At 54.1% G+C, this 23,036-nt stretch overlaps 1 protein-coding gene across 3 annotated transcripts in view; it reads right to left on the reverse strand.

Annotated features, from left to right (window-relative positions):
• HPCAL1 (hippocalcin like 1) overlaps positions 1-23,036 on the reverse strand; it is a 110,159-nt gene that overhangs the window by 14,457 nt on the left and 72,666 nt on the right. Inside the window, exon 3 of one of the 3 annotated variants that reach the window (XM_059132650.1) lies at positions 21,520-21,646. The exons of the other annotated variants lie outside the window; for them this stretch is intronic. The gene's annotated coding sequence lies outside the window, so the exon portion shown is untranslated. The remainder of the gene's footprint in view (positions 1-21,519; positions 21,647-23,036) is intronic. 3 annotated transcript variants of the gene reach the window in all.

The raw sequence follows: 23,036 nt of genomic DNA on the forward strand, positions 1-23,036 counted from the left end.
GTGATTTCTCTCTGTCAAGTAAATAAATAAAATCTTTAAAAAAAAAATAAAAAATAAATTCACAGATGTGCCCACAGAGTAAGGCACACATTGGCCTTTGAGGCCTTCCCACATAAAAATAATGTAAACTAGCTCATCATGATTTTGCTATCCTGATGACATGTGGAGTGATAAGTGACACCGTCTGTGATATTGTGGGTTAAATGAATCATGTTGATAACCTTCATCTCCTCTGTTTCATTTTACCTTCTTAATGTGGCTACTAGAAAAATGACACATGAACGTGTCCGATGTTCCATTCCTACTGGCTGCTCAGCCCTGGGAAGACCCTTGGGGCCCTGCAGATCTGGGGCCACCACACAGGGACTCTTGAAACTCATGACCACCCTGCTGACAGGCCCATTACTAACTGCCACCCAGCTGGGGCAGGTACCCATGAAAGAAAGATCGTGGCATTTCCATTTCCCAATCAGTCACAAGTTCTGTTACAGCATTTTCGAGAACCTTCCTAGAGCCCAGCTACAGTGATGGCCCAGGTCCTTTTACAGCTGAGGATCAGAAGCGGTAGAAAGTATTCTCTCAGGAAGCCCCTGAATGAGATCAGGGGGACAGAGGCCGGCAGTGGCAGACCCCTTGGGAGCTCAGTTACAGAGAGCAACCCAGGTCCCAACTTAGCCCTCTGACCTCCAGGAGCCCGTTTTCAGAGGGCTTCCTGGAAATCTGCTGCATCCAGCTTACCAGGCCAGTGGGCTTTGGTTGAGAAATCCCGCTGAAAACCCTCTGGACTTCTGCACCCATCCCCCGAAGCTTAAATCCTCATGACTCCCCAAAAGCTATAAAAAAAAATAATAATAGAAGACAGGAGGGAGGGAGGGAGGGATCTGGCTGAGACCTAGAGCTCCCCTCCCTGTCTGGAGCCTTCCTCTCCACTCTGCGCAGGCTGGAATGCCCTGAATGAGCTCAGAGAAAGGAAGTGGCGAAGAGGAGAGAGAAACTCCCAAGAGGCCGTTCTCTCCCCTGCAGAAGCTGCCAACGCGGCGGAAACTGGGGGTGGCTTTCCCCACACATCTCGTGCCTCCAACAACACTGGTTTGTCCATGTGACTGCTCGCCTCAGCTGTCCAGCGAACTTCTACTCAACCTCCAAAGCCCAGCTCACACGTTCCCTATTCGGGGCTGTGCGTCCCAGCCCCCAACAATTCCTCTTTCTTTGGCATCCCAATACCAATTTTTAACCCATTTCTATCATGACCTCAGCCTTTATAACACAGTTTACTTGTGTCTTTCCCTCACTGGACCATGAGCTTACTGTGGAAAGAGAACACCTCATTCACGCCGAAGCCCTGTCCAGCCACAAGGCCTTTGGCGTGTGCTGCTCCCTCCACCTGGTCTCAAGGTGCCTTCCCTCAACGCTCACGTCTTTGCTGGAGTCTTCTTGGGGGTGCCTTCTCCAAGGAACCCATCTCAAATAGCATCGGCCCTCACGCTCTGGTCCCTCACCCCGCCCCCTTGTCCTAGCGTTCCCTACTCCTTGGCACCACACTGACACCTTTATTGACTGTCTCCTCTCGTTCCTCTGTATCCCCACGTTGCCCAGGACAGGGCTCAGTGCTCAGTAAATCCACCTGCAGTAAGGGTTGTGGGTTCCGAGGGCCTAGCACAGTGCCTGAATGGAGGAGCTGAAGAATGAGTAAATGGGTCTCTTCTAGGACCCTCTCGCCCCAACATTTTGTGACTTCCCCAGTATCAGGGGACCCAGGAAGGCACATCACAGATCAGGACGTTAAAGCACTCTCTTGCCCAGATCTGAAGCTCCAAGAGAGACATTCTGTAATCCAGACTTGGTAATTAGGAAAGCTCCATTTACTGGCACGGGAATAGCCATAGCTGAGCAGAGGGCCTGCCTGGGGCATGTCAGACCCCAGGGTCCAATCACCAAACCCGTGCCACCCCCTCTCTCCGTCTGTGAACACACCCCAGCTAGGTGGCCCTCAGCCAGGGTTCCCCCTGCCCCCCTCCGGCCCCCTCTGACCCCACTTCAGTCAGCCCTGGGGGCACAGAGCTGGGGGGCGGGGTGCCCACCCGGCTCAGCTGTGCTTCTCAGGTGTGGAGATCTGGCATGCCAGCCCGCACACGTTGGCACAAATGCCTGCAGGCTGCACGTGTCCGGCCGCAGAATGACTCCAGCACCGGCCCTGCCTGCATGGGACAGATCCGCATGGCATGTGACCGAGGGAGCCCCGGATTCTGCACTGATGCTCGAGGATGCGGACCCCCGTCCTCCCAACCCCCGTGGGAGGGAAGCCCACAGGCGGTGCCTATACACCCTGGCCAGTGGGGCACCTCCTGGGAGGTGGGGGTTGCCCCGAGCCAGGCTCTGGGGTGTGGTGGGTCCCAGGTTCGGTGCCTCAGGCCAGCATCTGCTCACTCCTCCGTTGTGGGACCAGAATGCCCGCTCGGTGGTGGCTGTGCACGGAAGGGGCCACACGGGGCAGCGGGTGTGTGGAAAATGGGCAGCCCATGCTCTTCCCCGGCTCCCCTGCCACGCCTTATGGTCTCGGCTGTTTCAGAACTTCTCTGGGCCTCAGTTTCCTCAACTGTAAACGGGAATAACAGCCCTCGCCTGCCGCTGTGACCCGTGTCGCCGCGAGGGTAGAGGGCGATGAAGGCATAAAAGGACTAACAAATTTAAAACCTCAAGTATCTGGAAGTCACATCACAGCTTTTAGGATACAGGAAAAGAGCTTAATGAGCTTAATTGCAGGATGGAGCAGAGCCAGGCTGGGGGCTGGAGGCTGAGGCTGGGGCTGAGGCTAGAGGCTGAGGCTGGCGAGGGCTCACGGGCTGCCCGCGCTTTTGGACTCACCTCTCGCCCACATGCCCAGCCCAGAGCATGAAAACCTGGGATCCCAGCGGCCCAGATACAACCAGTGCAGGTCCGAGTCCCTGAAATTCTAACTTCTGTTCTTAGGAGAAAATGAGAAAAAAGGAGAGAAGAAAAGGACAGTCCTCCGGGGGCAGAGCAGAGCCTCCAGCAAGCTCGCGCTGCCCGGGTTGCGAGTCCGGCAAAGCCACCTGAGGCTCCGTGAGCCCCGCTCCGCTCCCGCCGGCCACGGACACTGTGACCGGCCCCCAGGGGAGGGAGAAGGAGGGGGAACCCCTCAGGGAGCGGATGGGCTCTGCTCTAAGGGCAAGATGTCTCCTGGGGAGTCTGTGGCTTCTACCCAGTTCTGGTCCACGTAGGAGCTGGTTTCTGCACAGGACAAATGCCCAGAAGGACAGGGAGCTTTGCAGAGACTGAAGGAAAGGTCTAGAATTTGCCCAGAGCGACCTCCAGCATTCTGAGGAGGCTGGGCTGCTCAGATGTGTGCAGGACAGGGTGCACACGCACACACACACACACACACGCACCCCCACACCCCCAAACCCTACCACAGCACGTGGCACATACACTATGCACACACCACACACACGGCTTACATACATCACGCATACACATGCCGCTGACTGTCCCAATGCCTCCGCCTGCTTCCCAGAGCCAGCAGAAGAGATCCCAGGCCTGGCTGGGCAGGGGCACGAGGTGCTCCCAGGACGAAGACCTTTCCGACTCAACAGTACCTGGAACAGCCAGGATTTCACCCTGGGAGTGCTCTCATCTTATAGAAAACAGTACGGGACACGCTGACCCTTCGCTCATTCATTCCGCGGCTATCTGCTATCCTGCCCCTCACTGAACCTGTACAGACTCCTTAGGCACCAGGACCCCAGGCTGGAAAAAGGCAGCCACTGCGGGCCCGACATAACGAAGAACACGCCGGGGCCTCTGCTGGGGCGGACGGGGACAGGCCACCGGAGCTGCTGTCTGGGAAAACATTCTCCCAGCAGAGAAGGGTTGAAAAGTGGCCTTCAAGGAGGAGTCCCCAGTGTCCGCAGAGGTGTGGTGATGGCGTGAAACAGCACAGTGTGGCCGCAGAAATGCCGGCTTGGGGCACGTGGCAGAGGGGTGGGCAGGGCTAGCTTCAGGACTTTGCCCTGGGGGCACTGGGAGAAGGCCACCAGCCCAGACCGGTCCCGGCTCCACAGCCCTGGGCCTGTTACCTCTTGAGGTAACGCCTTCATGAGCAATGACTGGGCCAGCAATAGAACAGCACCGAACAGTAGAGGACAGTCTGGAACAAAGGGATAGATTAACAAATGTAGGGTGTGAGGAGGAGGGCAACTAGGGGACAGAAGAAAAAATACGTCAGATCCAAGGAATTCAGACTAATTAGTCAAAGTGTGGTTCAAATGTGTCAAGTCCAACTCAAAAAATAAAAAGGTGCCTCTGAATTCTTTCTCAGGGTAAAGGGTGAGGGCTGGACCAGCAGCTCTGTGATGGAGCTGAGGAGGCTTTCCTGGTAAGAAGTGAGCGGCTATTAGCACAGCTGTCATTCCCAGCGTCAGAACAGAGTGGGGGCCCGGGGAAGTCCTGTGCCTCAAAGGGCTGCTTTCCTCATCTGTGAATTATGCCTTGAGACTAGTGGCCCCTGAGGCATGCACCCAGCAAGCCCACTTGCTTGGCTGGAATGTATGTCCCTCTCCCCGGGATCTTTTTTTTTTTTTAAGATTATTTATTTATTTATTTGACAGACAGACATCACAAGTAGGCAGAGAGGCGGGCAGAGGAGGGGGGGGAAGCAAGCTCCCTGCTGAGCAGAGAGCCCGACGCAGGGCTCGATCCCAGGACTCTGGGATCATGACCCAAGCAGAAGGCAGAGGCTTTAACCCACTGAGCCACCCAGGCACCTGGATCTTTTTTTTTTTTTTAAAGATTTTATTTATTTATTTGCGAAAGAGCACAAGTTGGGTGAGGGCGTGGGGTGGGCAGAGGGAGAAGCAGGCTCTTCCCCCAAGCAGGGACCCCAACTCAGGGCTCGAACCCAGGACCCTGGGATCATGACCTGACCCAAAGCTTAGCTGACTGAGCCACCCAGGCGTCCCTTCCCAGGATCCCGGCCGGCAGACCCATTTGCTTAGCTCTTCTCCCCGTCGCGGGTGGAAAGCTAAATTTCCACCAGGCTCCTGCTTGAGTGACAGCTCAATCCACAACACACACGCCCCAAATGAACCGCTTCCAAACTCTGAATTCACGTGCTCCTGATGAATGAGGTCTGGCCACATCCTAAGACACCAAGGATAGAAACTGTAAGAAATGTCATTTCCAAAAAAAAAAAAAAGGAAAGAAAGAAAAGAAATGTCATTACAGATACCAGATTTCAAAGATGTTTTCAAGACGCACAGAGCCCCCTGGGGGTTTGTGGGCGCCGACAAGTGGCTCTGTCCCCAGGAAAGTCCACTGCATGAGGTGCTGCCCACAGCAGAGCTTCCGGAGTGCCTGGCTGCCACCAGGGGCCAGTCGGTAGCTTGTTCATGGCGCAGCTCCCTAGTCCGGAAATTTCTTTCTTTCTTTCTTTCTTTTTTTTTTTAAACTTGGAAGGAAACTTCCAGTGAATCATCTCATATGCTATTTGATTCATGTTTAATGTCTTTGGGAAGAAATAAAAACACTAAGTCATTCGCAACAAAAACGGCATCAGCCTGGCTAAAACACCAGGCCAGGCCCCCAAACGGGGACGTGCGGGCTGCCCTCGGGGACCACAGCTGGCGCGGGCTTCACTTTGTCATTAGGAGCGTGTTTCTGATCAGGAGTGCAGATGGCTCAAAAAAGCTGCCCTTTGCCACTTTCATTCTTTAAATCACAACACCGGAAGGCACGGATCTGCAGGGAGAGCGGAGACCGATGCGCAAACTCGCGCATGGACGACGTCGATCGGCACTCGTTAACTGAGCACATACCTAGTGAAAACCAGCGCGCAGTGTGCTGGGGACACACAGAAGGACGGGGGCTCTCAGACTGCTTGCGGTGCAGTTGGGAAAGCAAGGCATGCCCTTCCTTCTTCTCTACGCCGAGTGAGCGCCTCTGCCGGCCGGGCACCGAGCCCAGGCTGGTGGCATAAAGGGGGACAAAGGAAAGTGGTGTTCCAGGAGGAACCGACAGACTCTAGCTTTCAGGCTGGGGCCCACGTCCTTTCCTGACCCTCTTCCCCAAGGACGTAGCTGAGCTCCGTTCACCCAGAGCGCAGCTGGGAGGAAGCCTGTAACCGATTAGCACGGTGCCTAGAAACATGGGAAAGTTGCAGTACTTGGCACTCGGTGAGAAGAAGGAAGTCCGGGACACAGGGAGAAAAGGTGGGCCTGACGACCCCCAGCTCCTCTGCGGGCCCAGCCCTTGCGTGGGGAACTTGGCCTGGCCCCATGGGGCCCACCTTCCTGGCGCTCTGAATTTCCCAACCCAGACAGTCTTCAACTTCAGAAAAGGAGCCCGTCTCCGGGAGACGCTGGGAGGTCCCAGGCGCATCCACCAGAGCAAACCTTTGTGAAGTATGTTCCCAGGGAGGACGTTCAGCCACAAACCCACACACAGAGTCTGACAGGTCCAAGAAGAGTCAAGGGGTCCACAGGACAGAAAACGTGAAATGTGGGCTGACTCGGAAATCAGGGCTTTGGGAAGCGAGAAGGATCGGTGTCGGCCGAACTAAGAGCAAGGGCCTGTGCGGACGCGGACCTGGCAGGGGGTCCTGGCCCAGGAGCCAACAAGCTGCAAGACCTTGGGGTCATCGCCTGCATTCATTCATTCATTCATTGCATGTGGAGGCTCCCTCTGAGCCCCGCCCTTTCGGCATGGAGCCAAGGCTGATCGGCAGGTCAAGCGCCCCTCCTTTTATCTCTGCCTTTCATCTCCCCAACACAATGCAGAATCCTTCCGCTCAGGGACACCCAAGGCAGTGATTCCCTGGCCCGGGGCTGGCAGTCCTGTTTTGGGCCGAAACAACACTCCCTCCGTGGATTCCCCACTGGATGAGAACGCCAAGCCAACTCACGCGTGCCCATGGTGCGTGCGCACGCGTGTGTCTGTGCGTGTCTGTGCGTGCACACACACAGGTGCCCACACTGCAGGCTGCCCACCGTGCCCGCCATGTAGGACCCGCCCCCTGGGTTGAGGCTTGAAGGAGATGCCCACAGGAAGCAATATTGCAAAGTCATCCCCCGTCACTATAAAAATAACCCTCAACTTGCAACACAGGAAGGGTTTCCCCTCTCCTGGCGCCCTGCCTCAAAACTGGAGCCGTTTCTACTTTGCAGGCCACTTCAGAGCGGCAAGGGGACAACCCTCTGGCCTCTGGGACCCGCAGACCAGCAACACTCCCGCAGGGGCCACAAGGCCACTACCCAGAGGAGAGGTCAGCCCAGTGTTACGCAGAACCCAAGTCTCCTGCCCCGGTTCACCGAACATCTGCCAGCAGAGCCATGGCCACACAGATCTCTGTGAGCAATAGTTATAAAATTTTTGAGGAGGGGGTCACTATGGAAAGGACCAGGGAGGTCCCCTGCATGGTTTGATTTTGGCGGCGCTGAGATGGCGCGTTATTCCCCGTGTTCCTCGTCGGGTTTAGCGCTGCCGGTGTCCTGCCCCCGTGTATGACCTCCGCCCACTCCCATCCCAAGGCCTGGTCCATCCATCCCCGCACCTGTTCATCTCCCAGCAGTGACACCAATCCTCTTGCTGCTCCTTAACGACCTGGGAGTCTTCTGCCACAAGCCCTTTGCACTGGCTGTTCCTCAGATATAAAACAGCTTCCTCCTCTCCTTCGGGTCTTTCCTCAACATACTCCCCAGCGAGGCCTTCCCTAGCCTTCTATCAAAGCCAAAACCCCACCACACATTCTTTATTCTCCTGTCCTATTTGATTCTTCCCTCCGTATTTTATTGAGTTCATTGTCTCTCTCCCCCCAGAACTAGAAGGCAAGTTCCCCCGGGCCAGGCTTTATTCTGGTTTGTTCTCTATCGGAAGGAAGCCCAGAACCTAGACGCTTCCTGGCGCAGAGTGTGTGATCAATAACTACCCATTAAGTAAATGAACGCAGGGTTGCTGGGGGCGGGGGGTGCGCCTGGAACGCACGGCCTCACACACAGGTGCTTCTCCTCCAGTGCCTGGGAGTAAAAAGAAGGGGTCCTCCCATTTGCTGTCACCTGACCTAGGACATCCACGGCCAAGGATACTGAGTTGCGAGAAATACCACTGGACTCCCAGAGTTCCTCATCTCTTTTGGTGGTAGCAGTGGGGGTAGGAGCAGGGGTTAGTGGGTCTCTGCTGTGGGCATTGGGGCCCTAGGCTGGGAAGAAACACTCCTTGACTGCCCCTTGGGCCCCTGTCCCTGCTCCTGACATCTAGCTACTAGCCTCAGCAGGACTTGACCTGGCCAGAAGCCTCCCCGAACCCCAACCCATGCACCTGTGCCAACCGCCGAGCCTCTAGCTGGGACATGTGTACAGGAACACCTCAGTTTTACCAGGCTTCTGCTCTCTCATACCTCGTGGACGACGCGTTTTTTTCTGAAGATTTTATTTATTTATTCACAGAGAGATGGGGGGGCACAAGTGGAGGTGGGGGGGCAGAGGGAGAGGGAGAGGCAGGCTCCCCACTGAGCAGGAAGCCCCACACAGGGCTCGATCCCAGGACCCCGGGATCGTGACCTGAGCCAAAGTCAGAGGCCTAACTGACTGAGCCACCCAGGCGCCCCGCGGATAATACATTTTTTACAAATTCAAGGTTTGTCGCAACCATGCATCAAGTTAGTCTATCAGTGGCATTGCCCAAGAGCATTTGCTGACTTCACGTTTCTGTGTCACATTTTGGTAATTCTTCCATATTTCAAATGACTGCATTATGATTCTATTTGTTACGGTGATCTCTCCAATAGCGGTGGCCACTCACAGTAAGCTCAGGTGACGATTAGCATTTTTAGCAATAGAGTATTTTTAAATGAAGGGATGCTCATTATTTATTTTAGACATAATGCTTTTTCACACCTAACAGACTACAGTATAGTATAAACACAGGTTTTGTGCACACTGGGAAATGGAAACAGTCACTGACTCGCTTTACTGGGACATTTGCCTCGTGGCTGTGGTCTGGAATGGAGGCCGCAGCGTCTCTGAGGTGTGCTTGGACACAGACAAGGTCTGGGGGGACACAGAGCCCCACTTTCTCCTGTTTCCCAGCTCCCACAGGGCTGGCGGAGATGGAATGAGTGAAAGCTGTACCTTCCCGGCTCCTCTCTCCCCTGAGGCAGAGGCTACCACGGGAACATGTCACAAGGTGAGGAGGACAGATGAGAGAATGAAGGACACCCAAACAAGAGATGGGGGGACCCCCGTGCCCGAGAGATGCAGGCTTCCTGGTGGGAGCAGGGAGCAGGGAGGCGAGCTCTGCTATCTGGGGGCTGCTGGGAGCCTGCTGGTCTGACCCACCTGCCACACACAGCCATTGGGGGGACTTACGGGAAACCAGCAGCCAGGCCTCTGCCCCCTCAGACGCCCTCAGGGCTAGAGTGCCCGGCACCCAGCCACCTCAGGGTGGTTTATTAAGGTGGAAATTGAGGTAGGTTTTGGGCGCAAATAGTAGCCTCACAGCTGAGCCATAAAGGTGATTCCTTGGAGGGCCTAGAAAAGTCCGGACCTTCTGCGAGAGCTCTGGGTAGGCTCTCCTGGGCTGGTCCTGGCCCCGCAGGGATGAGCCCCCAGCGGCCCCTCCCCCACACTGCCCCCTGCCCCTTGGTCGGTTGGTCTTCGGCCACAGACCCCACATCCTGGGCCTCGGCTGGGGCTCACAGTCCTGGGGTGGGTCAGGCTGAGCCAGGCAGGGCCGGTGACTAATGACAGCCACTGTCCTAATTACCAGAAGCAGGAGGAGGAAAAGGAAGAAGGGCTGTGGGGCAGCTGAGGCCTTCCCACGCCTCTACTCTTGCAACCACCCCAAGGGGGAGGTGTGACTGACCCTTACAGATGAGGCAGGGAGGCTGTGAAGTGAGCCCAACGGATCCGAGGGCACAAACCCAAGGGCAGAGCCCCTTCTCACACTTACCACCTACTTCCTCACCTGGGAACAGAACCGAACCATGAGCCCAGCGGGAGCGACAGCACAGCAGAGGCGGTGGGGTCCTGGGCCCCCAGCGGGGCTTGTTCAGCGCACAGCCAGCACTTCCTGTTGGGGACACCATCTGATGGCAAGGGAGCCCTAGGGAGGGCCTTTAGAGGACAGAGGACAGGCAGTAGGCTCAGCCCCGGGGGCCAGGAAGGCTTTGGAAAAGGGTGAAACCTCTGAGCTCCGCTGTACAGGCTGGACAGGAGTGGGCCAGGCCAAGAAAGGGGACAGGGGTCTACGCAGAGGCTGCCAGTGAGCAAAGGCCTGCGGGCTGGATGGCACGTTCAACATTACAGGCCCTCTGCTCTCACAAGAACCCGAAGCAAGCAGTGGTCTGAGATGGGGCCCGGAGGGTGGTGGGTTCAAACAGACCAAGGGCTTGTAGGTCATGCAAATTACTGTGGACTTGACCCCTTGTCTGAGAGGACAGCAGCTGGGCTCCAGGTTTGGGGGCCGGGCCCGGCAAGGGCTTGCTGTGCTACTGGAGGGCAGGAGGGGTGTGGGGCTGTGAGTGAGAAGGCTGGTCAGGCCCTTGGGGCGGCAGGAAGGAATTTGGGAAGGAATCTGGGAGGAATCTGGGAAGCCAGAGAAAAGTCTGGAAGGGTCAGGGGTGGGACCAGAGAAGGGGACATCTGAACCCAAGGTTTCAGAGACCCCAGCGAGGCCTGGGGGAGAAAGGAGGTGGTGGTGGGGAGGCTCAGCCCTGGGGCCCTGGGAAAGCAGCTCTTCCCCCTCTGTGGAGGTAGAAGGTGGGCAAGGCTTGGGAGATAGAAGCTTCAGGAATGTTCTAATTCCCAGATCAAAGCATCGCAGGTCAAACGACCTACTAGAAAGACCTGGCTGGCTTCAGGTGAGAACCAAAATGGCCACAGGACCTGGGTGGGCTCTTCCCAACCCAGAGTCTGTGACCGGACCACCTCGTCAGGACAGCCGGGCAGCTGTCCCCCGACTCCTGGTCTCTTCCCACTGAGCTGGGTGAAGTCCTCACACGGCAGCGACAGGCAGGACCTCACCCCACCCCAGCGACAGGTCCTCCCTGCTTCCAGGCCCCTCTGGCCTCCCAAAGTGACTTACCCAAGGCCAAGTCGGGGTGGAGGCAGTCGGGACAGGAAGCTGCAGGGGCACGTTCCACAGCCTTGTCTAGGCTGGAGACCATGACCCATTTAGGGTGCGTACAGCCCCGGCCCGGAGCACATTGCCTTTCTGGTGGCTTCTGTGTGCCTATCGGGGGGACTACAGCTTTTGTGAGCCCCACAGAGAGCACAGGAAGGTCCAGCCCTTGAGGGCAAGGGCCATGAGCATATGTCCCTGCTGCCCTGCTGCAGTCCTGTTGGGAGCAGTCTCCGGGGGAGATGCCAGCCACGCCGTGGCTGACTGCCACATGTTGGAGCAAAAGCCAGGCCGGCCTCTGCGGTCCGCACACCTGGGGCTGGGGTGCTGGCAGTGTCACTGAGTCACTGGGCCTGTCCCAACGCTCTGACCCACATGGTCACCATCAGGGCCCCGGGATCGTGCACACCACGGCCTGGCACAGAGCAGGCTCAAAGGGGCTCCCGCAGACAAGCTCCCACCCCGGCATGCAGAAACGGCCCAAGGGCGTCGCCAACCTTGAGCAACCTCAAGCTACCTGGAGCCAAGAACCAACCACTCGGAGTCACAGGGTCACTGTGAGAAGAGACGCCCAGGCACCGTGGGCGTCCTGGGTGGCCCAAACCACTCCCCCACCCCCTCCAATCCTCACACCAATAGCTTCTAGCACATTCCACACACCCTGCCTGCGTGGCCAACAGAGCTGACCTCCTCCTTCACCCCTTCTTGTGAACAGGCTGCACCCTGGACGGGGTGTGTAAATACAATGTTCTCGTGGTCACCAACGGCCGCGCTAAGAACTTTCTGGGCACTTATTTGCACTGGCCAGTTCGATCCTCCCAACGGCCCTATGAGGTAGATGTAACGACTGACCCCAGTTTCCAGGTGGGGAAGCTGAGGCTCAGAGAAGCGAACTACTCGCTCAAGGGCATGTATCTTCCAAGCGGCAGAGCCAGAACGGAGCCCAGACCGTCCTGGGCTCTCGCAGCCGCCTTCCCCTCTGGCTGGCTCTTTCTCGAGCCCCAGTCCCCTGTCATGGCGTCTCTTCGCCTGAAACCCCATTCTTCTTCCTAATCTAAGCACACTTCCCAGTTCTTTTCCTGTAACCCGTGGTTGTCTCCTACCCTGGACGGTACAGGTGCGAGCGGGGCGCCCCTCGCGCCTTTGCTCCTGCAGAAGGAGGGGCTGCGTCTCCTCCAACCGGCTCGGAGAGGCGGGAGGGCCGGAAGGGACTGCCTCTGCTTCTGGCGGCGGGTATACAGTGGCACTCAATAAGTAATCAACATTTGACAAATGAGGGCCCCCAGAGGCATCACATAGACGTTCCCAGAAGCAGAGCGCACTTGCCTCAGGGTTAAAATCCTATCCCAAGTCACCAATACAGAACTTCTAAGCCAAGTCCGTTATTTAAACTCCCCACTGGGCTCTGAGGCCTCGAGTAGAAAAGTCATACATCTTCCCACCAGAAATTCCCACAGGAAGGTCACTGAGCTTTTAGACAGAGCCACTGACACACACACACACGCACACACACACACACACACACACGCACACACACACACACGTATACAGACACACATATATGTGTATACGGTATTTCAAATATTTATGTATATATTTTATTCCATTATATAATGTATTTTTTAATAGACTTTATTTTTAGAGCAGTTCAATGTTTCACGGCAAACATGAGCAGCCTTCCCCAGGATCGGCATGCCCATATGGCGGCACGTTTCTGACAGCTGATGATCCTAGGTCGACACACATCACCCCAAATCCATAGGTGGCACCCACTCTCACTGGTGTTCCTTCTGTGCGTCTAGACGGGTGTGTGATGACATATGTCCACATGACAGTATCATACAGAGAAGTTCTACTTCCCCAAAAGTCCTCTGTGCTCCCCCTTGTCCCATATTTTTTAAAGGCACTTTCAAGTCCATGATCTTAGCTAAGCCATCTTGTGGCTCTATAAACCCTGCTTTGACACTCAGGGAAAATCAGGTCCAGATGGGGTCAAGGGCCCTCCCCAAGGTCACCTTTGCAAAACCCAGTAACAGAGCCAGCAGCAGAATGTGCTAGAAGCCTTGAGTTCCACCCTTTTAGCAGTCCTCGCAGGGAGAGCCCATTCTAACCCCCAGTTCACAGAGGGGCAAACATACTTGGGGACATTTGCCGCGGTCAGAGGTGGCTAAGTGGGATGCCAAAAATGCCAATCCCCAAACCCAGGCCTGCTCTCTCCGTTAGTTACAGGAGCTTCTAGGAGACTGTGAGAAGGCGCCCCTGTGAGTCAGGGGAGCCTAGAGCCAGAGCAGGGGCTCCCCCAGCCCTTAGCCCTCTCAGGGAGACCCTGCCCTCCAGGACACATTCAGCCACCACACGCACTGCATGGTTCATGCCCCTGGACCGCGCTTGGGTCAAGGTCAATTGCCTGTCCGCTACAAAGGCCCTACCACTTCCAGTCTCCTGGGGGCAGCCCTCAACAGTCAACATGCTCAGTTACCAGCTCAGGGCCCCAAGTGCCAGCTGAGAACATTCCTGGTCCACACAGACACCTTCCATTGAAGCTCTTCCGGTCCCAGAGGCACGCACCAGCTCGTTCGGGAAAGTTCTGTGTGGCAAGAGAGCAGAGGAGGAGAAGCTCTGTTTCCGGGTGTGCCTCTGCCGCTAAGTGGCCTTGTGACCTGGGCACGCCCTGTCATCTCTGCCATTCTGTTTCCCCATCTGCGACAAAGCCTGTGGGCTGTGTCCCCTCAGAGGCCGGCTGGCACTGCCATCAGGCTTCCTCACCAGAGGAGGGTCCATCATTCTGGAGGCCTTGAAGCCTTTGTCTCCCCAGCTGCCTGGGAACACTCCATTAACTCAAATTGCAAATTTCCTCCGGGCTCTATCGCTGAGCCACAGGGGCTCCCGAGCCACCAGCTTTCCGTGACAGATAAAGATTACAGTCGTTGCTCAAGACTGAATCAAGTAGCAGAAGTCATTATGCAGAAATAATTATGTTGAGTTATGTCTGGCGGCTCCTGATTTCTGTCCAGCAATCGTCTTGCATTAAATGCTCGGCCTCTTCCTCTCCAGAAGGGCTAAGTGCAGAGGCCTGGGTGATTCAAACAGACACACGGGGCACAGTCCCACTGCTCCAGACTCCCGCCAGTGGGGAGTCTCGGCCATCAGCATCCCAGGGTAAGGTTCTCTGTGAGGCCCTTCTGCTGAGGACCTGGGAGAGACGAGACACGAAAAGACAAAGGCCTGGACAAAAGCCACAAGCACCCCTGAACTGGACCGTCCTTCGAAGCTCGCTTCCCACATCACTTGCCCCATGGGGTCCTTCCTGACACCCCACCTTCCCCAGCCCCTTGCTCATGTTAGACATAAGATACCGCCTTCTCTCAGGTTTGGGGTTCCTGGGGAGTCACTTGGGCAACGATCAGGTCTGACCTACTTTTGTACTCCCAGCTCCTAGCAGAAAGCAGGGCCTCAGGAGAGCAGGGAGGACACCGGAGAGGGCTGTGTGGCCGGACCGCCTGGCTCGAATCCTAGCTCTTCTGTGCCCGGCGGTGTGACCCTGACCCACTGTTTAACTTCTCTCTGCCTCAGTTTCTAGGTACGTAAAAGGGAGGTGATAATCGCCCTCACCTGGTGCACCCAGTTCTTGTAAAAACTAAACGAGCTAATGCACAGAAACGTGTTTGGCACACAGAAGAGTCAGTGAATGAGAACAGTGACCGAAAGAGCAGAAGGAATGTGCTTCTAGGACTCGGAGCCGGTGGAGAGACCCGGACACCACCCCTTCCCCGAGAAGAATAGACAAGCTGGAACAAAGGAGACCCTCCGAAATGCCTATGACGGACGAGGCACTGGATGGAATCAGCAAGCAAAGTGCGACTCGCACACAAAAAAGCCCAGACCCAAAGGGCTTCACTGCTGAATTCCACAAACATCGAAAGAATCAATACCAATTTTCACAAATTCTTCCAAAAAAAATAGAATAAGAGGGAACACTTCCCAACTTGTCCTATAAGGCCAGTATTACCTGATATCAAAACCAGACAGACTTCAGCAGAGAAGATACAGACCGGTCTCTAATGCACACAGATGCAAAAACAAACAAAAATCAACAAAGCACTAGTGTACCAAAACCAGTGACCTGAAGAATAGAAAGAATTTTACACCATGACCAACTGGGATTTATCTCAGGAACGCAAGGTTGGTTTACCATCGGAAAATCAATCCGTGAAGTATAGCTTATCAATAAAAGTAAAAAGCAAAAATCACACGCTTAATTGATGCAGAAAAGGTACTTGACAAAATCCAACACTTTCATAATAAAAACACTAAATAGTCTAGGAATAGAAGGGAATTTCTTCAACCTGACGAGGCCAACATCCTACTTAATGGTGAAAGACGAAATGCTCTCTACCTCAGATGAGCACTGAGACAAGATTGCCCGCTCTCACCACTTCTATTCAACAATATCCTAGAGGTTCTAACCAGGCTAATAAGGCAAGAAAATGAAGTACAGGATTAGAAAAGAAGTAAAATGATCTCTATCTGCAGATGACATTATCTTGTATATAGAAAATCCTAAAGATTCCACTAAAAAAAAAAAAAAAAAAAAAGCCTAACACTTTAGCAAGGTTGCTGGATATATGATCAATATACAAAAATCAGTCATAGGGCACCTGTGTGCCTCAGTCATTAGGCATCTACCTTTGACTCAGGTCATGATCTCAGAGTCCTGGAATGGAGCCCCGCATCTCGCTCCCTGCTCAACGGGAAGCCTGCTTCTCCCTCTCCCACTCTCCCTGCTTGTGTTCCCCTCTCCCATGTGTGTCTCTCTCTGTCAAATAAATAAACAAATAATCTTGAAAAAAAAAATCAACTGCATTTCCATATAGTTGCAATGAAAAACCCAAAAATGAAATTGAGAAAATAATTCCATTAGTAATAGCATCAAAAAGAATAGAATAGGAACAAAAGACGTGCAGAATTTATACTTTGAAAACATATAAAATATTGTTGGGGGGAAAAAAGAAGATCTAAATAATTGGGAAAATATCCTATGCTCATGAATCAGAAGGACTTAACATTATTAAGATGGCAATACTCCCCAAACTAATCTATAGATTCGATACAATCCCCCATCAGAATCCCAGCTTACTTCTTTGCAGAAACTGACAAGCTGATTCTAAATTTCATATGGAATTGCAAGGGACCCAGGGTAGTCAGAACAATCCTAAAGAACAAGAACATAGGAGTCACACCTCTCAATTTCAAAACTTACTGCAAAGCAATAATAACCAAGATAGTATGGTATTGGCCCATAAATCAGAATCAATGAAACAGAATTAAGGATCCAAAAATAAACCCACACATCTTTGGTCAACTGATTTGGAACCAGTGTGCCTCGACTAGCCAGCCGATAGGGAAAGAGTATCTTGTAGACAAATGGTGATGGGACAACATAGCCACATGCAAAAGAATGAAGCTGGACCCTTACTTCACATCATATAGAAAATTAACTCAAAATGGGTCAGAGAACTTAATGCAAGAACCCAAACTATAAAACTCTTAGAAAAAAACCATAAGGTTAAATCTTCATAATTTTGGATTTGGCAAAGGATTCTTAGATACAACACCAAAAGCAAAAAAAAAAAAAAAAACCACATAAGATAAATAAATTGGAATTCATCAAAATTTAAGATTTGTGCTTTAGAGGACACAGACAAGAAAATGAAAAGACAACCCACAAAATGGGTGGACATATTTGCAAATCATATAACTGATAAAGGACTTGTATCTAGAATATATAAAGAACCCTTATAATTCAACAGAAAGGCTTATAAACCAATTAAAGTATGGGCAAAGGTTGTGAATAGACAGTCCTCTAAGAAGACATACAAAGACCAATAAAACACATGAAAAGATTCTCAACATCATTAGTTATTAGAGAGACACAAATCAGAAGCACAATGAGATACCACTTCACACCTGCTAAGATTTCTAGAAATTAAAAAGTCAAATCTATACAAGCACTGACAAGGATTTGGAAAAATCAGAACCCTCATACATTGCTATTAGGAATTTAATGGAGCAGCTGCTTTGGAAAACAGTCTGGCAGTTCCTCAAATGATTAAACATATAGTCACCATGTAACCCAGAAACTTGGCTCCTGGGCATATACCCAAGAGATAGGAAAACACAGAGCCACACAAAGACTCCTACACAATGTTTGCAGCAGCACTGCGCATAATAACCAAAAGGTGGAAACAACCCAGATGTCCATCAACAGATGAATGAGAACAGAACGTGGCATATTCATATGGTGAAATATTATTCAGCCATAAAAAGAAATGAAATTGACACATGTTACAACACAGCTGAATCCTGAAAAGATTATGCCAAGTGAAAAAAAATCGGACACAGAAGGATAAATATGACACGATCGCATTACATAAAGTGTCCAGATAAGAAATCTCTAGAGACAGAAATTCACGGTTTCTCAGGGCTGGGGGATGGGGAGGTAGAAGGGACGGCCAAAGGGGATGGGAGGTTCCTTTCGGCGCGATGGAAGTATTCTAAAACTGACCGTAGGGATGGTTGCACATACGTGTAAATGTACTAAAACCCATCGCATTGTGTACTTGATTTTGATTTACTTATTTGTGCATCATGTACTTTAAATGGGTGAATTATATGGCATGTGAGTTACGTTTCAACAAAGCCGTTTGGGGTGGGGGCGAAGGACTCCAGGTCAAGGTCTTCGGACCGAAGGGCAAAGAGCAGGCTCACAGGAGCAGGTAGGCAAACCGCAGGGCTACCCACCAGAGCCCGGTGGCCTCGAACCCCGGGATGTGTCCCCTAGGCACATGTCGCAGGCTGAGCTGCAGCCCTGCCTCGGAGACCCCCCGCCAGACACAGAATGTACTCCACACACAAGCTGCGTGCGTGCCCGACGCGTGTGTGAGACGCAGGGACAACAGCTCCACTTCTGAGCCCACGGCCAGTTGGGTACGCTCAGATGTGCGCCCCACGTCTGGGGTGGGCCCAGCACAAGCTCACGCCATCACTCTGCAGTCAAGGGCATGACCCAGTGCACAGCAGGAAGCGGGGGAGGTCTCTCGGGATACACACTCAGGGAGGGACACGGCACTGAACGCTCAGTTCAGCTCCCGAAATGGCCCAGGCAGCCCCTCTCCCTGCCCCATGTAAGGAGTTACAGTTCTGGGGGCCTTTTGGGCCCAGTTCCTGGACCCACACAAGGAGGGATGCAGTGCCCACTGACCTTGCTGGCCAGTCCTGAGGAAACTGCTAGAAAGCATCTTCCTTCAGTGCCTGACGCCTCCTCACACCCGGACCTAGACTTCCCACCCCACCTGGGACCCGCAGAGAACCCAACGGCCTCTCCCGCCGTTCACACCAGGGGCGGATGTGTGCTCAAGAGCTGACAAATTATTTTAATATATCCTGAACTCTAACTTCATTAGAGAGCAAAGTCCCCGAGGGAGGAAAATAGAGTGGGGTCTGGAGTCCAGATGGATGGGTTTTGGATTATGACTATGTCTGAGGGGACACAGGAGTCTTAGGAACGACGAATTCCAACACGGTCCCCAGGTGTGAGGCAGGACGCTCGCAGAATGCTCGTGCACAGACGTTTCGCATAACAGCCGCTTGCGAGAGGCATTTTCCTCCACGGCTCGGTTCAAGGACGGTAAGAGGCTGCGTGCCCTCCCGAGGGGACCCCACCCAGGCCACAAGTCTCAGAGAGGGGAGCAGGGCTGGAAAGGACACCCAGGGGAAGTGGCCTGGCACCAGCCCCCTGGTTACCTGGGCCACTGCATGGTGACCAACGGCCTCCCCGACTTCCAGTGAGTGTGTCCGCTGTTTGGCGGTAGCCCCCGAGGCCGCTCCCATCACCAGGGGTTTGTGATCCTGCCACAAAACCGAAGGAGCCTCTCTCCAACCGCTCTGAGAAACTGTTGAGTTATTTACCAAGGTGCCCGCACACACCGCATACACTAGGAGCTCAGCTTCTTGCTCTATTCCCAGCGGCAGGATGGGCACACGTCCACCAAAACACAAGATGTGTCATGGCCCCCGCTGGAAATGCCCAAGTCCGTCTGCAACAGACCAGTGAATGAACTGTGGGGTGTTCATACCGACGGGAGAACACAAAGCATCAGAATGAACCTCAGCGGCACGACCTGGACACATCTCCAACAGGGCACTGAGCAAAGCGCCCAACACACAATACTCCATGTTCTAGGGTTCCATCTACGAGAAGAATGAACGCACGGAAAACAAGTGCACAGTGATGGAAACAGAGACTGGCTATGCCTGACGGGGTAAGGATTAGAAAGTCATGAGGGGGCTTCTGGGCGCTGTCTCCTCTTGGGAAAATGCATACTTAAATGCACACAAGTGAAACCTCACCGAAAAGCCAAGCAAAGAGGGCAAAGCACCCCCTGTCATCCCTGCATCCCCCTGGCCCACCCCAGGCAGGGCTGAAGGATTCCCAGCACTCCCCAGCCTGGCTGAGGCCATAGGCCAGGGGTGTCTTCTCGTCACCTGTCACCTGTGAAACGGTGGGAAGACAGCAAGCCAGCTCAGCCATGACCCCCCAGGCTGGCCAGCCTCTCTGTACCCCACCTTCCTCACCTGAGCACGGCTGTCACATCTGTCCAGGGACATGTCTCTCCCTGGGAGACATGAACGTCCATGAAGCAACGGCCCTGTGTTACGAGCGGCCAGCCTCCATTCCGCACAACACCAGCCAACCACGTACTAGGCTGAAATTTATAAGAAATTACTCTGTGCCAGGCACTGGGGATTCCTGAGTTTTGTCAAGCTGAGTCTGCCTTGAAAGGGCTGACTTTCCAAGGCACAAATGGGAGTGGGGCAGGAACAGTGAGGGAAAGGGGTCAAAAGGCAAAAAATAAATAAATAAACACACAGAGATTACGCTAGAACGTCCATAAAGGACCGCCAGCTGGTCCGGGGTGGGGAGAAGGGAAATCCCTCTGACCGCCACCTCACCTCGCAAGGGAAGGGTCTCCCCTCTTTACGATAAATAATACCTGATGTCCTCTGTCAGCGAGGCCAGCCATAAGGAGCGTCTCAGAACCAAGCCACGGCGGCCAGGGGTTGTGTGTGATCATTGGGAAAGTCAGAGATTCTCAGAGATCCGGAAAAAGGAGGAGCACCGAAAAGCGAAGGGCCGGGGTAGCCCTCGGGGCGCTCGTGCTAGTGGAACTCCCAGGGCCCCTCGGAGTTCAGCAGCCACATCACTGGTCCAGCTAAGAGCCTCTGCCTTCCTTTCCCCGCAGCGATGATGGGTCTCTCTCCAGTCTGCCCAGCGGAACAGGGGCACCCGGTCAACACCCCCCGCACACTCCTCCTGTCCCGCTCTCTCAGGTCAGCACCCAGGTCTTTAGCGCGTGTTCTAAGACTGTCCCCCCCCCACCCCGTCCGCCTCGCCAGGACAACAGAAAAAGGAACCAAGGAAATGGCACTTGGACTGTGTGCCCCCCCCCCGCCCAGCATCTATTCCCTCCTACAGCAATCATCCTCGGTGCCACACTGCCAGCATTCCCAACGCATCAGACCCGAAGGGGACTCCCTCGCTTTCCCAGCACAATCGGGCTCTGTCCCTCACCACGAATGACCAGACGTCCCGCCACCCTCAGCCACAGAGAGTGGGCCAGCAGGGGGCACACGGGGGCTCGGAGAACAGGGGCAGCACAGCAGTAGAGATCCGGGAGCCTGGCCATGTCCCCACCCAGTCCAGCCAGGACCCCTCCGTGTTGTGAGGTACTGAATTAACCTTGTTTGCTTTAACCCACTTTGGGACCGTTTTTTCTACCCCTTTCAACAGAGTCCGAACTGACGCGAGATGCCTTATACCCTTCCGAAGGAAAATACGACCGCGTCTCATCCTCGCCGGGGCTCCACTGTTCCACTAAAAGACCTTAGTTGCACTCACAGAATGTGAAAGGTAAGAAAGGCTCCTGGTCACGGACATGTGCAAATTACGTCCTGCCACAGAGTTAAATTGGTTTCTTTACTGCAGGACTTCTCAGACCCTCTAACATATGACTGGTTTGTTTGTTTCTAAAGATGTTATTTATTTATTTGTGAGAGACAGAGAGAGCACAAGCAGGAGGAGCAGAGGCAGAGGGAGAAGCAGGCTCTGCTTCTCTGAACAGGGAACCCCAACGCAGGGCTCGATCCCACGACCCTAGGATCATGACCTGAGCCAAAGCCAGACGTTTAACCGACTGAGCCGCTCAGGCATCCCTGTCCGGTTTATTTGCCTTCAAATCTTTGTGACTCAGATTTATGTACTCAACTTTGAGGGGGGCATAGCGGCATGCCTGACTCCCCCCGTGGGTTTAGCTGTGGAAATCTTACTTTCATGGAGTAACCACAGGACAAGATGACATGAAATGCATTTCAGAAAATGATCCAGCTGAAGTCCAGATTTCTTCTATTCCAAACCGCTTAGCCTTTAGGGGTCCTTTGATTTTCCCACCTGAGCCTTTTGGTTAAAAAAAAAAAAAAAAAAAAAAGTTTTAGTTTAAGCACCGCTGTGGCAGAAGAATTTTGAAAACGAGAGAATACTACCAAAATACCAGGCCCTGGAGAAGGGCTTCTAAGAGCCCCTGGCCTGAGGGGCAGCAAGGAACTGAGGTCTCTCTCCACGAAGTACATTTTCTGGAGACATCAAATTCAAGTCTGTTCACTCTCGACTCTCCAGGAAAGCAGATAAAACGGCTTAATGCCCACGAACAGAATCCTTGGAACCTCCCGCATCCTAGTCGCTGCCGCCCCCAACCCCGCAGCTCCCTGATGCCCCTGAGCCCTGGACTAGAGGCCGCAGGATCGCCGCCCTGGTGTTCCTCTCCGGCCGTGTCGGGAGGCGCATCCTGTTCGGTCGGACCAAGAAAAATCGAGCCTCTGCCAACATCCCAACAATGAGGCGGCCGCAGGGGAAACGTAAGTGGGACCCCAAACTCGTGGTGGGGGGCACGCAGGCACCTGGGTTTGCCGGGCACACGCAGACTCCCGGTGCTCAGGCTCTGTCACACAGCCCATGGGCCAGGCCACAGGCCTCTCCCTTCAACGCCCTGCGAAGTTTGTTAATAATGAGGTCGGAGGAGCAAGAGAAAAGCTTTGGGACAGGCTGTCAAGACTGCCCTTTTCCACGACAGTCCGTGACACAGGAGAGCGCGGGCATTCCGCGTCGGGTGAACGGCCGCCACGGGTCCACACGCATGACGTGACACCAGCCGGCCTCCAGGACAGCCTGGGGCGGGCACAGCAAATCAGTCTCCCCCTGCTTCATGCACCAGGACACCGAGGCCCAGACAAGCTCAGGGTCTTGCCTGGAGCCCCAGAGCCAGGAGAGGAGGGGAACGTGGGCTCCGGACTCCAACTCAGGGAAGTGGGCTGAGGCACTGTCCTGCCTGGAGGAGGCTGCCCCATGTCCTCCATCAAGGGTCAAGGTGGCTGCTCCTCCCAGGGAGGAGGCTGGTCCCAGACTTGTAGGAGTGGCCTCTGGCCAGTCCCCCTGCCGCTCTGCCTGGCATCTGAAGCAGGATCCAAGGAAGGTGTCACCGGAGGACGGGGGCCAAGGTTGCAGCATGGGGACAGCCCGGCTCTCTGCTCTCCAGATGCAGACCCAGCTGGAGAGGGGGGTGTGAGGGCACCCTTACTGCACCTGCCAACCCAAAGTCCCCTCCTCTCATAACCACAGGGCTGACCAGGTGGCAGAGGACAGGAAACCTATTCCCCGCCTGGAGGCCTCTGGGACAGCAGGTACTCAGAGCGCCAGGAACAGGGGGCGGAGGGGTACCAAGCTCCCCTTCCCAGGCATGTAGCCCAGAGCACGTCAGATTTAGACTCTGACTTACTGCTGCGTGGCCTTG

The sequence above is a fragment of the Mustela lutreola genome, chromosome 9, assembly GCF_030435805.1.
Source record: "Mustela lutreola isolate mMusLut2 chromosome 9, mMusLut2.pri, whole genome shotgun sequence".
NCBI classification, from domain to species: Eukaryota; Metazoa; Chordata; class Mammalia; order Carnivora; family Mustelidae; genus Mustela; species Mustela lutreola.